The sequence below is a fragment of the Schistocerca piceifrons genome, chromosome 2, assembly GCF_021461385.2.
Source record: "Schistocerca piceifrons isolate TAMUIC-IGC-003096 chromosome 2, iqSchPice1.1, whole genome shotgun sequence".
NCBI classification, from domain to species: domain Eukaryota; kingdom Metazoa; phylum Arthropoda; class Insecta; order Orthoptera; family Acrididae; genus Schistocerca; species Schistocerca piceifrons.
This window is the reverse complement of record NC_060139.1, coordinates 717001225-717012009: the sequence shown is the minus strand read 5'-3', so window position 1 is coordinate 717012009 and position 10785 is coordinate 717001225. Positions and strand designations below refer to the sequence as shown.

Sequence of the window (10785 nt, the reverse complement as noted above, 5' to 3'; positions counted from 1 at the left end):
AAAGTCTATGGTTGTACTCAGCCAAGGAGATTAGACAAATCATGTCGTACTTAACCAGGAAGTCAGAACCTCACACAGACATGTCTATGGAACCTCCTTGTACTCAACTTTGTTTCAAAGATATTCTTGATCACGCAGTATCCTTGCAGGTGAAGCTTGAGAAGCAAGTTGTGATTGTTTGCACGAAAGTGTAAAATTTGCAACTCGTGCGGTAGCTTTGAAAGGTTCCGTGCCTTGCTGGAAACAGATTTTACGATTCTAACTACCTCATCTCATGTTTTTGAAAATACTACGAAAGAAAAACAATGGTGGCAGTGGCAGAAAATTCAGCTGATGTTGAAATGAAGAATGCCGATAGTCCTTCTGGTGAGGGAAATACTGCGGACACGAAGAAATATGGTGATGATGTAAGTGCTCAGGATATCAGAGAACATGCTATGCAAACTGTAAATGCAGTTCAAAGTAGATTCTCGATTTATATTAAGAGTGTGCGATGTCTCCCGAATACACGAAGGCAACTGAATTCTGTTGTCCTTAGAAGTACTATTACCGGTTTCTACACGCACTCTGCAATTGAAAAAGATTCGGTCGGCTACTTTGTCAAGCATAGGTTTGGTTCCTGTTGATGGTATTGGTAGGTGGGACTTCACAGGACATGGCCTGCATCTCAATAGGAAAGGGAAGGGTAAACTGTCTGGGATGATAGCAAAATCTTTAAGGAGGGGGGGGGGGGCACTTAAACTCATGGGAGTACTTTTTTTAGGCTAAGATCAGCATCAAATCATCCTACATTGATTGAAATTGAACTTAATGAAAAGTTCAGACAGGCAGGTACTAGTGATGTGAAAATATCACAAGATTCTCATAACAGTACAGTAAAAAATAATGTCAGTATGTCACAAGATTCATATAAAAGCATAGTAAAAAATAATGTTAATATATTGCATCAGAATATCAGGCGATTAAAAAACAAAGTAGATGAGCTTCTTGTTTATATAGAAGATTAAGAAACTGAGGGTGCCTGCCTGCGACACCATATAGTCACAGGTATGGAAATGGTAAATGTAGGTGGATATAAGCTTCAGTACATGTAAGTAGAGACATTATGGAGAGAGGAGGAGTTGCCATACATGTTAAAATCAGTCATAGTGTGAAAAATTTGGAAACTAAAAAATTTTGCATAGAGCAAAACATAGAAGCATGTGCATGTGAGCTTAAAATAAATAAAGGCACTTTTATAATTGTAGCAGTGCATAGGTTCCCATTGGGAAATTTATAACTACTTTTGAAAAACTTGGATTCTTTGTTGTGCTACCTGTCAGACAAAGGAAAGCAAATTATTGTTTGTGGGGATTTCAACGTTAATTTTCTGAAAGATTCAGATAGAAAGCTTGGCCTTGAAGTATTACTTGGTTCTTTCAATTTGACATCAGTTAGTGGTTTTCCTACTCGGGTGGTACAGGAAAGCAGCACACTGATAGATAACGTTTTCATAGACGAAGATAAATTCAATCAAATAAAAATGTTTCCCGTTAAGAATGGTCTGTCTGATCACAATACATAGCTAGTTACAGTATACGATATAGCTCCATACAGTAATGCAAAACAGGCCTCCAATATAGTGCGCTCCATTAACGATTTAACACTTCAAAATTTTAGGGAAAGCTTGCAACAGTTAGACTGGGATGAGGTGTACAGGGAACATGATGTTAATTTAAAATTTAATCTATTTCATGATACCTTTGTGAGTATATTTGAAAACAGTGGAACATAATTGTAAGAAACCATGTAAAAAGCCATGGCTAACTAAAGGGATAAAAATATCATGTAAACACAAAAGGGAAATGTATCTTATAGCTAGGAGGGGTAATGATCCGAAAACAATGAATCATTATAAAAACTACTGCACTGTATTAAGAAAAGTTATTAAAAAGTCCAGAGCTATGTGCATTATGTCTGAGATTAGCACATCTGATAACAAAATTAAAACAAATTGGTATATTGTGGAAAGGTAAACAGGGCAACCGAGAGCACAGGAAGACTGTATTTCTATCAAACACAATGAAAAGTTTGTTAACAAGAAGTCAGAAGTAGAAAACATTTTTAATAATCATTTTTTAAGTGCTGTAGAGAAAATAGGTTCCAGCTATTAATTAGAAAATTCTAGGCAGTATATGGAAGAAGCAGTACCTATGCAATTTGATAAAAATGAAATTCAACCTACCTCTCCTATTGAAATCAGGAAAGTAATAAATTCACTCAAAAGTAAAAGCTCACATAGAATTGATGGCATTTCCAACAGAGTACTAAAAGCTTGTTTCCAACAAATAAGTAGGAGTCTCAGCCACATATGTAGTAGCTCACTGAAACAGGGAATTTTTCCAGATAGACTAAAATATGCTGTTGTTAAACCATTGCATAAAAAAGGGGATAGACCTGATGTTAACAACTACCGCCCAATCTCACTTCTGACAGCTTTATCCAAAATTCTTGAAAAAGTAATGTATTCAACAGTAGCATCACATATTTCTGAAAATGGAGTACAAACAAAATGTCAGTTTGGTTTTCAGAAAGGCTTTTCAACAGAAAATGCTATATATGCTTTCACTAATCAAATATTAAATGCAATGAATAACTGAACATCGCCCGTTGGGATATTTTGTGATCTCTCAAAAGCTTTTGATTGTGTGAATCATGAAATTCTTCTAGATAAGCTTAAGTATTGTGGTATGAGTGGGACACTGCACAAATGGTTTAATTCATACTTAACTGGAAGAATGCAAAAGGTTGAAATTAACAGTACATATAGTCTACAAAAACCAGGCGAATCCTCTAACTGGGGAGGTTCCAAGAACAATAAGGGACCTAAGACTGAACCCTGTGGGACCACAGGGTTCAGTCTTAGGTCCCTTATTGTTCTTAATATATATTAATGACTTGCCACTCTATATTCATGAAGATGCAATGCTAGTTCTTTCTGCTGATGATACAATTATAGTAATCACACTCAAGAAGCAAGAATCAGCTGAGGAAATTGCAAATAATGTTTTTCAGAAAATGATTAAGTGGTTCTCTGCAAATGCACTCTCACTGAATTTTGAGAAAAGACAGTTTATACAATTCTGTAAAATAAATGGCATAACACCATTGATAAATATAGACTATGAACGAAAGTCTGTTGCTAAGACAGAATACTCAAAATTTCTGGGTGTGTGCATTGATGAGAAATTGAATTGGAAGAAACACATCAATGATGTGCTGAAACAGTTAGTTCATCTACTTATGCTATTAGGGTTATTGCAAATTTTGGTGATAAACATATTAGTAAATTAGCCTATTAAACCTATTTTCATTCACTGCTTTCATATGGCATCATATTTTGGGGCAATTCGTCATTAAGAGAGAAAGTATTCATTGCACATAAGTGTGTAATCAAAATAATAGCTGGAACCCACCCAAGATCATCATGAAGACATTTATTTAAGGAACTCGGGATATTCACAGTACCTTCGCAATACATATATTCACTTATGAAATTTGTCCTTAATAACCCATCCCAATTCAAAACTAACAGTGAAGTGCATAGCTACAACACTAGAAGAAGGGATGATATTCACTATTATGGATTAAATCTCACTTTGGCACAGAAAGGAGTGAATTATGCTGCCACAAAAATCTTTCGTCGTTTGCAATATAGTATTAAAAGCCTGTCAGATAGCCAACCAACATTTAAAAGCAAATTAAAAGAATTTCTAAATGACAACTCGTTCTATTCAACAGATGAATTCTTAGATATGAAGTAGTAACTGATAACTGTAAAAAAATTGTTAATTAATTATTTTGTGCAAACAAAACTTATGTTAAAGTGACACATTCCACATCATTACGAAATGTATTCATGATCTATGGAACAAGGATTAATGGATGTATATGTATGTATTGAAGCATTATCAAATTCTGTGGTGGAGCCACTTGAAACAGAAGGATCGACATACCAACGAATGCGTAGTGGAAAAGGTTCATCTTCCTGAGGTACATGCATACATACATCTACTGGTTCTTCTGAAGGTGATTAATGGATCTAAGTATGAAGATGCCGTTACATGTTCTGACCTCCTTATGCAAAAGGTGACGGCATGGAGTAGAAGAACTCTTGATCTTGTAACTGCAAAGTGCTATGAACTTCAAATCACTTAGAAAAAAATAGAGAATTTCTCCTCTCTAGACTACACACAGAAACTTTGCGGAATGATAATGAAGGACAAGGAGTTCTGACAAACTGTCTGCTTAGAAACTATTTACATTATAACCTATACGACCAACTTGACAAACTGGTGTCAGAGTCAGTTTTCCCGGAGTCTGATAGCAATAATGAATGAGCTCGTTTCTTTTATTATCTTGGCAGGATTAGAGCAGCCCGTTTAGAATATATAACTGCACACAAAAATCTTGTTCGGGCATTGAGGAATGCTCCACAGAAGGCAGCAATCGGGTTCTGGCAGATCGTGCAAAAGTTAGCTGTCACAATTGAATTACTTTTTGCAGATATACCAGAAAGACATATCTTGAGACACGCTGCATTAAGAAGGTCATTGGACCTTATTTCCAGGTAACTCAGGCTGTTCGCATGGGAAATCTTCAATATTTTGGAAGAATACTTGAAAACTTTGGTCCGCAATTTACATAATTCATTTACTCTAATTTTATGTTTGAGATACAATGTTATCAAGACAGCGATCAGGTCTGTGGGTTTGTCGTACTCACAAACTGCTCGAGCGCACAGCAAAGAAGTTAGGTCTTAGTGCACTACAGAATGCGGAGTTCATTGTCGCAAATGCTCTTGGAGGTGGAGACACTGAAGTCACAGTGGATCGCGAAAGAGGGTATATGTGTAGTAGAGATACTGATGTATTGTACGAGAGAACCTCAATCTTCCCATCAGCTTATTTCGTTTTGTCTGGAACTTCACAATCAACGTGCAAAAGCCATGCCTTATCCTCAAAAATCGTATGGCGAGGTCCTGTAGTCTGCAGAAGAACGGAGAGAACAACAAGATATGATACTTCCGAAGGAATGGCTGAAGAGGGTGATGATGGTTTCCCGTAATTGATGTAATTAATTATTATTTTTAATGAACAGATGTTTCTTTTGTTTCAAGTAACAAAATTTTCTGCGTTGTTTAATCCATGCAGTTCGCATTCTATAGTTACTTTACGTTGATAAATAAACTCTCATTTACAAACAATAAAAAAAATGGTCGGTAGAGCAATTGCACGCGAATGACAAAGGTCCCGAGTTCAAGTCTCAGTCTGGCACACAGTTTTAATCTGCCAGGGACTTAGGATTATGTGCTTGTGACTGTGCAGATTTTTGTGAGGCACAGAAGATCATAGATCGCCGATAAGAAACTGTGCATGCTTTCGGAGGCTGAAGAATGCATTCGAAATAATTTTACTACATTAAACCGAGTTTCATATATTACAAATTGGCACAAGAGTTTTATTTACATGTTCCGTTTCAATGATCTATCGTACATTATTACGAATCTGCGTCACAAAACATGTTGACGAGACAGATATTCATGTTACATTCTTAACAGACCTTGCCTATAGGTCTTCTATTGGTATACCCTCCCACCAAATGATGAACGACGGAACAGTCGGAAAATAAAAATACCCCAAAATTCTGACAGCTATTCGTCTGAATTAATGTTACCGTTAACCTAGCTCTCTTACTGATGTTTAACGTTCCTTTATCCAGTTCTGAGTTCAAGCTCAATGACTCTTTACAATACGTTTGTCTACCACGTTTCATTGTATGAAGGTAAAATTTTCATGCATGCTTTACACCATTGAATTTTTAAGCTGTTAAAGGGTTGCCCTCTTTGAACACATGAAGAACAGGTGATTTCCGCGATTTTTCAAGTGAAACAAAAAAGGTATTGCTAAATACGATGATATAGTTTCAATCCTTACACTTTTATCTTTTGTGTACACGTCGGAAGCTCCCTGTAACTACTGCACCAGGTGGAAGGTTCCCTTGCAGCCGGAATATTAGTTATCGTCGGGAATTCCCGAAGCCCTCCTACTGGACGTCTAACAAAATATTTTTGTATAAGTGGTTTTCAATATATTTTCTATCAGCATACATAGGGTAACTGAGAAATATTAAGTCGTAACAAAATGGTGACGTGTTGAAACGAATGTCATTTTCTCCGCGCAGAAAATCGAGGCAAAAGCATGCACCAAAAACAGACTTTTGAAGATACCGTAAAACATCTACTTACAATGATAGAGAATTCGATTTAGAATGCCGGCAACAAATTCCGTTCCATATCTATTGCACCATAATCAGGCTATGCTCCCCGCCAATTTGAAAAATACTGTTTCAAGAACAACGCGTGTAAAGTTTTGACTTACATTTTTTGTAATTAATTTAAGCATACCTGTAATCAGCGATCCTGGTCCATACAGCAATCCTTCCAGATCAAAAAGGAAGTCCTTCTCCATCTTCTTCGCTGCCGCGGTGGTCCTGCAGGACTCTTTGGCAGCTTCTGTCATCCGCTGCTCTGATCACCCGCTATTTGACACAAAACTATAGGTGTATCTGAAATTTTGTTCTGTCCATAGTTTTTTAAGTTTATAATATGACGGATTTTAATTTTTAATGTGAGCTACTATAATTTATAATTAATTCTGACACGATCTTTACAAGTTAGCACATTCAACGGCGAGCAACTTTACTTCTGTTTGCTGGTAATGTAATCGTTGGTGACACAGTGTTTACATCACTCCCACTTACCCCGGTCACTTGATCAGTTTCAGCGTCTGCACAAACTAAGCAGTTTGTGGTCCCAAAAATGTATGGCGTTTTCTTGTTATCTAACAGGAGGTAATAACAGTCAACTGTGAAAGATCGTTTTCGATTGTTCCTGAGGAATTTCATTTCATTAGCCTATAATCATATTTAATCTTTTTCTTATTACACAAGATTCACTTTCCTACTGCAATGTTAGTACTGACATAAGTTTATAAAATTTAAGATATGTTTATGTTCTTATTCTATTTTGGAGAGATCTTATAATGGTACAGTTAGGCCTCTCCTGTACGTTAGCATGGTCCCTAATAATTTAAATCTATCTGTTGTTTTTGTTGTTGTGGTCTTCAGTCTGAAGACTGGTTTGATGCAGCTCTCCATGCTACTCTATACTGTGCAAGTCTCTTCATCTCCAAATAACTAAACCTGCATCCTCCTGAATTTGCTTACTGTATTCATCTCTTGGTCTCCTTCTATGATTTTTAACTCCACACTTAACTCCAGCGCTAAATTGTTGATTCCTTGATGTCTCAGAATGTGTCCTATCGACCGATCCCTTGTCTTAGTCATATTGTGCCACAAATTGCGTTTCTCGTCAATTAGATCCAGCACTTCCTGATTAGTTACGGGATCTAACTGTCAATTATTCAGCATTCTCCTGTAGCACCACATTTCAAAAGCTTTTATTCTCTTCTTGTCTGAACTTTTAATCGTCCATGTTTCACTGTCATACATAGCTACACTCCATACAAATACTTTCAGAAAAGAATTCCTCACATGCAAGTCTATATTCGATGTTAAAAAATCTCTTTTCTTCAGAAATGCTTTTCCTGCCATTGCCAGTCTACGCTTTATATCCTCCCAACTGGGACCGTCATCAGTTATTTTGCTGACCAAATAGCAAAACTCATCTAGTACTTCAAGTCTCTCGTTTCCTAATCAGGTTCCTTCAGCATTACCTGATTTAATTCAGCTACATTCCATTATTCTTGTTTTGTTCTTGTTGATGTTCAATTTATATCCTCCTTTCAAGACAGTGTCCATTCCTTTTAACTGCTCTTCCAAGTCCTTTGCTGTCCCTGATAGAATTACAGTGTCATCGGCGAACCTCAACGTTTTTATTTCTTCTCCATTGATATTAATTCCTACTCCAAATATTTCTTTGGTTTCCTTTACTGATTGCTCAGTGCACAGACTGAATAACGTCGGGGACAGGCTACAATCCTGCCTCAATCCCTTCTGAACCATTGCTTCCTTTTCACGCAGGCAACTGTTATGACTGCCGTCTTGTTACTATACAAGTTGTAAACATCCTTTCGTTCCATGGATTTTATCCCTGATACCTTCAGAATTTCAAAGAGAGATTTCCAGTCAACATTATCGAAAGCTTTCTACAAATGCTATAAAGACGTTTACCTTTCCTTAACCTATCCTTTAAAGTAAGTCATAGGATCAGTATCGCTTTGCGTTTTCATTCATTTCTCTCAAATCCAAACTGATTTTCCGCAAGGTCGGCTTTTACCAGTTTTTCCACTCTTCAGTATTGTTGTTAGTATTTGTTAGTAGTTAGTATTGTTGTTAATATTTTGCAGCCGTGACTTATTAAACAGATAGTTGGGTAATGTTTACACCTGTCAGCACCTGCTTTCTTTGGAATTGGGATTATTACATTCTGATTGATGTCTGAGGTTATTTCGCTTGTCTCATACATCTTGTACCCCAAATGGAATAATTTTGTCATGGCTGGTTCTCCAAATTCCAACGGCCTTGCCGCAGTGGTAACACCGGTTCCAGTCAGATCACCAAAGTTAAGCACTGTCTGGCTTGGCTAGCATTTGGATGGGTGACCGTTCGGGTCTGCCAAGTGCTGTTGGCAAATAGGCTTCACTCGGCCCTTGTGGGGCCAATTGAGCTGCTACTTACTGAGAAATAGCGGCACCGGTCACGGAAACTGACAGCGGCCGGGAGAGCAATGTGCTGACCGCATGCCCTCCGTATCCGCATCCGGTGATGCCTACGGTGATGCCCGGTCGGTACCGATGGCCTTCAGGCCTGTTCGGACAGTGTTCCTTTGTTTTGTTCTCCAAATGCTATCGTTATTTCTGACTTATTTTCGTCTACTCCCAGGGCCTAGTTTCGACTTTCAGCGCTCTGCCAAATTCTTCTGTCAGTATCATATATCTCACCTTATCCTCATCTACGTCCGCTTCCCTTTCTATAATATTGCTTTCAATTTCGTCTCCCTTGTATAGACCCTCTGTATACTCCTTCTACATTTCACCTTCCCCTTCTTTGGTTACGTCTAGTTTCCATCTGAACTCTTGATATTCATACAGCTGCTTCTCTTTTCTGCAAAGGCTTCTTTAATTTTCCTGTAGGTGGTCTCTATCTTTCCCCTAGTGAAATATGCTTCTAAACACTTGAATGTGTTCTACAACAATTTCTGCTTAGAAATTTTGCACTTCCTGTCAATCTTATTTTTTACACGTTTGTATTCGCTGTCACCTGCTTCATTTGCTGCATTTTTAAATTTTCCTTTTTCTTCAGCTAAACTGAATATCTCCTGCGTTACGAAAGGTTTTCTACTAGGTCTGGTCGTTTTACTTATTTGATCCTCTGCTGCCTTCACCAGTTCATATCTTAAAGCTTCGTCTTCTACTGTGTACTTTTCCCCTGTTCTTGTGATCCGTTGCCTAATGCTCCTTCTGAAACTTTCAACGAACTCTGCTTCTTTCAATTATCCAGGACCCATCTCCTTGATTTACTATTTTTTGCAGTTCCTTGAGCATTAATCTACAGTTTGTGTCTTTCTTGACTACAATAATGGTTTCACTACGCTGTTCATATTAGCTTACCCGCATTACTGCATTCTTGTTAATTATTAAACTTACTCCTGCTTTACCCCTATTTGACTTTGTATTTATAACACGGTATTCATCTGACTAAAATACCTGCTCCCCCTGCCAGCGAACTTCACTAATTCCCACTATACCTAACTCCAACCTATCCATTCCACTTTTGTATTTTCAGACCTACCTGCGCCATTAAGGGATCTGACGTTCCTCGTTACGATCCGTAGAAGGCCCGTCTGTTTCTCCTGATGACGACATCCTCCTGAGTTGTCCCTGTCGGGAGATTCAAACGCGTGACTGTAGTTTTCCCTTGCTTTTGACCGCTCGCAGTTCGGACACAGGAAGGCCGTTTTGCTTGATGTTAGAAGGACAGATCAGCCAGTCATCCAGACTGTTGCCACTGCAACTACTGAAAAGGCTGCTGCCCCTCTTCCGGAAACATACATTTGTCTGACCTCTCAACAGATACTCCTGCGTTGTGGTTGGTTCAAATGGCTCTGAGCACTGTCGGACTTAACATCTGAGGTCATCAGTCCCCTAGACTTAGAACTACTTAAACCTAACTAACCTAAGGACATCACACACATCCATGCCCGAGGCAGGATTCGAACCTGCGACCGTAGCAGCAACGCGGTTCCGGAATGAAGCGCCTTGAACCGCTCGGCCACAACGGTCGGCCGTTGTGGTTGAACCTGCGCTATGGCTATGTGTATCACGGAGGCACGCAAACCACCCCATCGACGGCAAGGTCCATGCTTCTTCCACTTGTTCTGTAATCTTATTCTCAATTACCATGTTTGTCTTAATTTTTTTTTCGCAGAAGAGCATAACTTTTGTTGTAGTTTGTATTGATACTGACATGTTATACATGGTGAATCCTAATACATGATGAAACCGACAAATTGCAGGGACGAATTCCTGACTGGAAATGGAGTATTGCTGCCTCGGTAGTTGGTGCTGACGAACGAAATATCTTCTGACCACGTTCCGTGTTCTCCTTGTATGTTGCAGTCTGTATGATTGACGCAGCGTGCTGTAAGCAGTAGAATGATTATTCATGTCGGGAACAAGCCGAGATAGTGTTTGTGTACGAGGAGGCAGATAGAAACGGTCGAGA

The 10785-nt window shown here is 38.4% G+C and overlaps 2 pseudogenes; both read left to right on the top strand.

Annotated features, from left to right (window-relative positions):
* Window positions 1-305: 305 nt before the first annotated feature.
* Window positions 306-5106, top strand: LOC124777856 (annotated as a pseudogene).
* Window positions 5107-8573: 3467 nt separating this feature from the next.
* On the top strand, window positions 8574-8692 carry LOC124778074 (annotated as a pseudogene).
* The last annotated feature ends 2093 nt before the right edge of the window (window positions 8693-10785 follow it).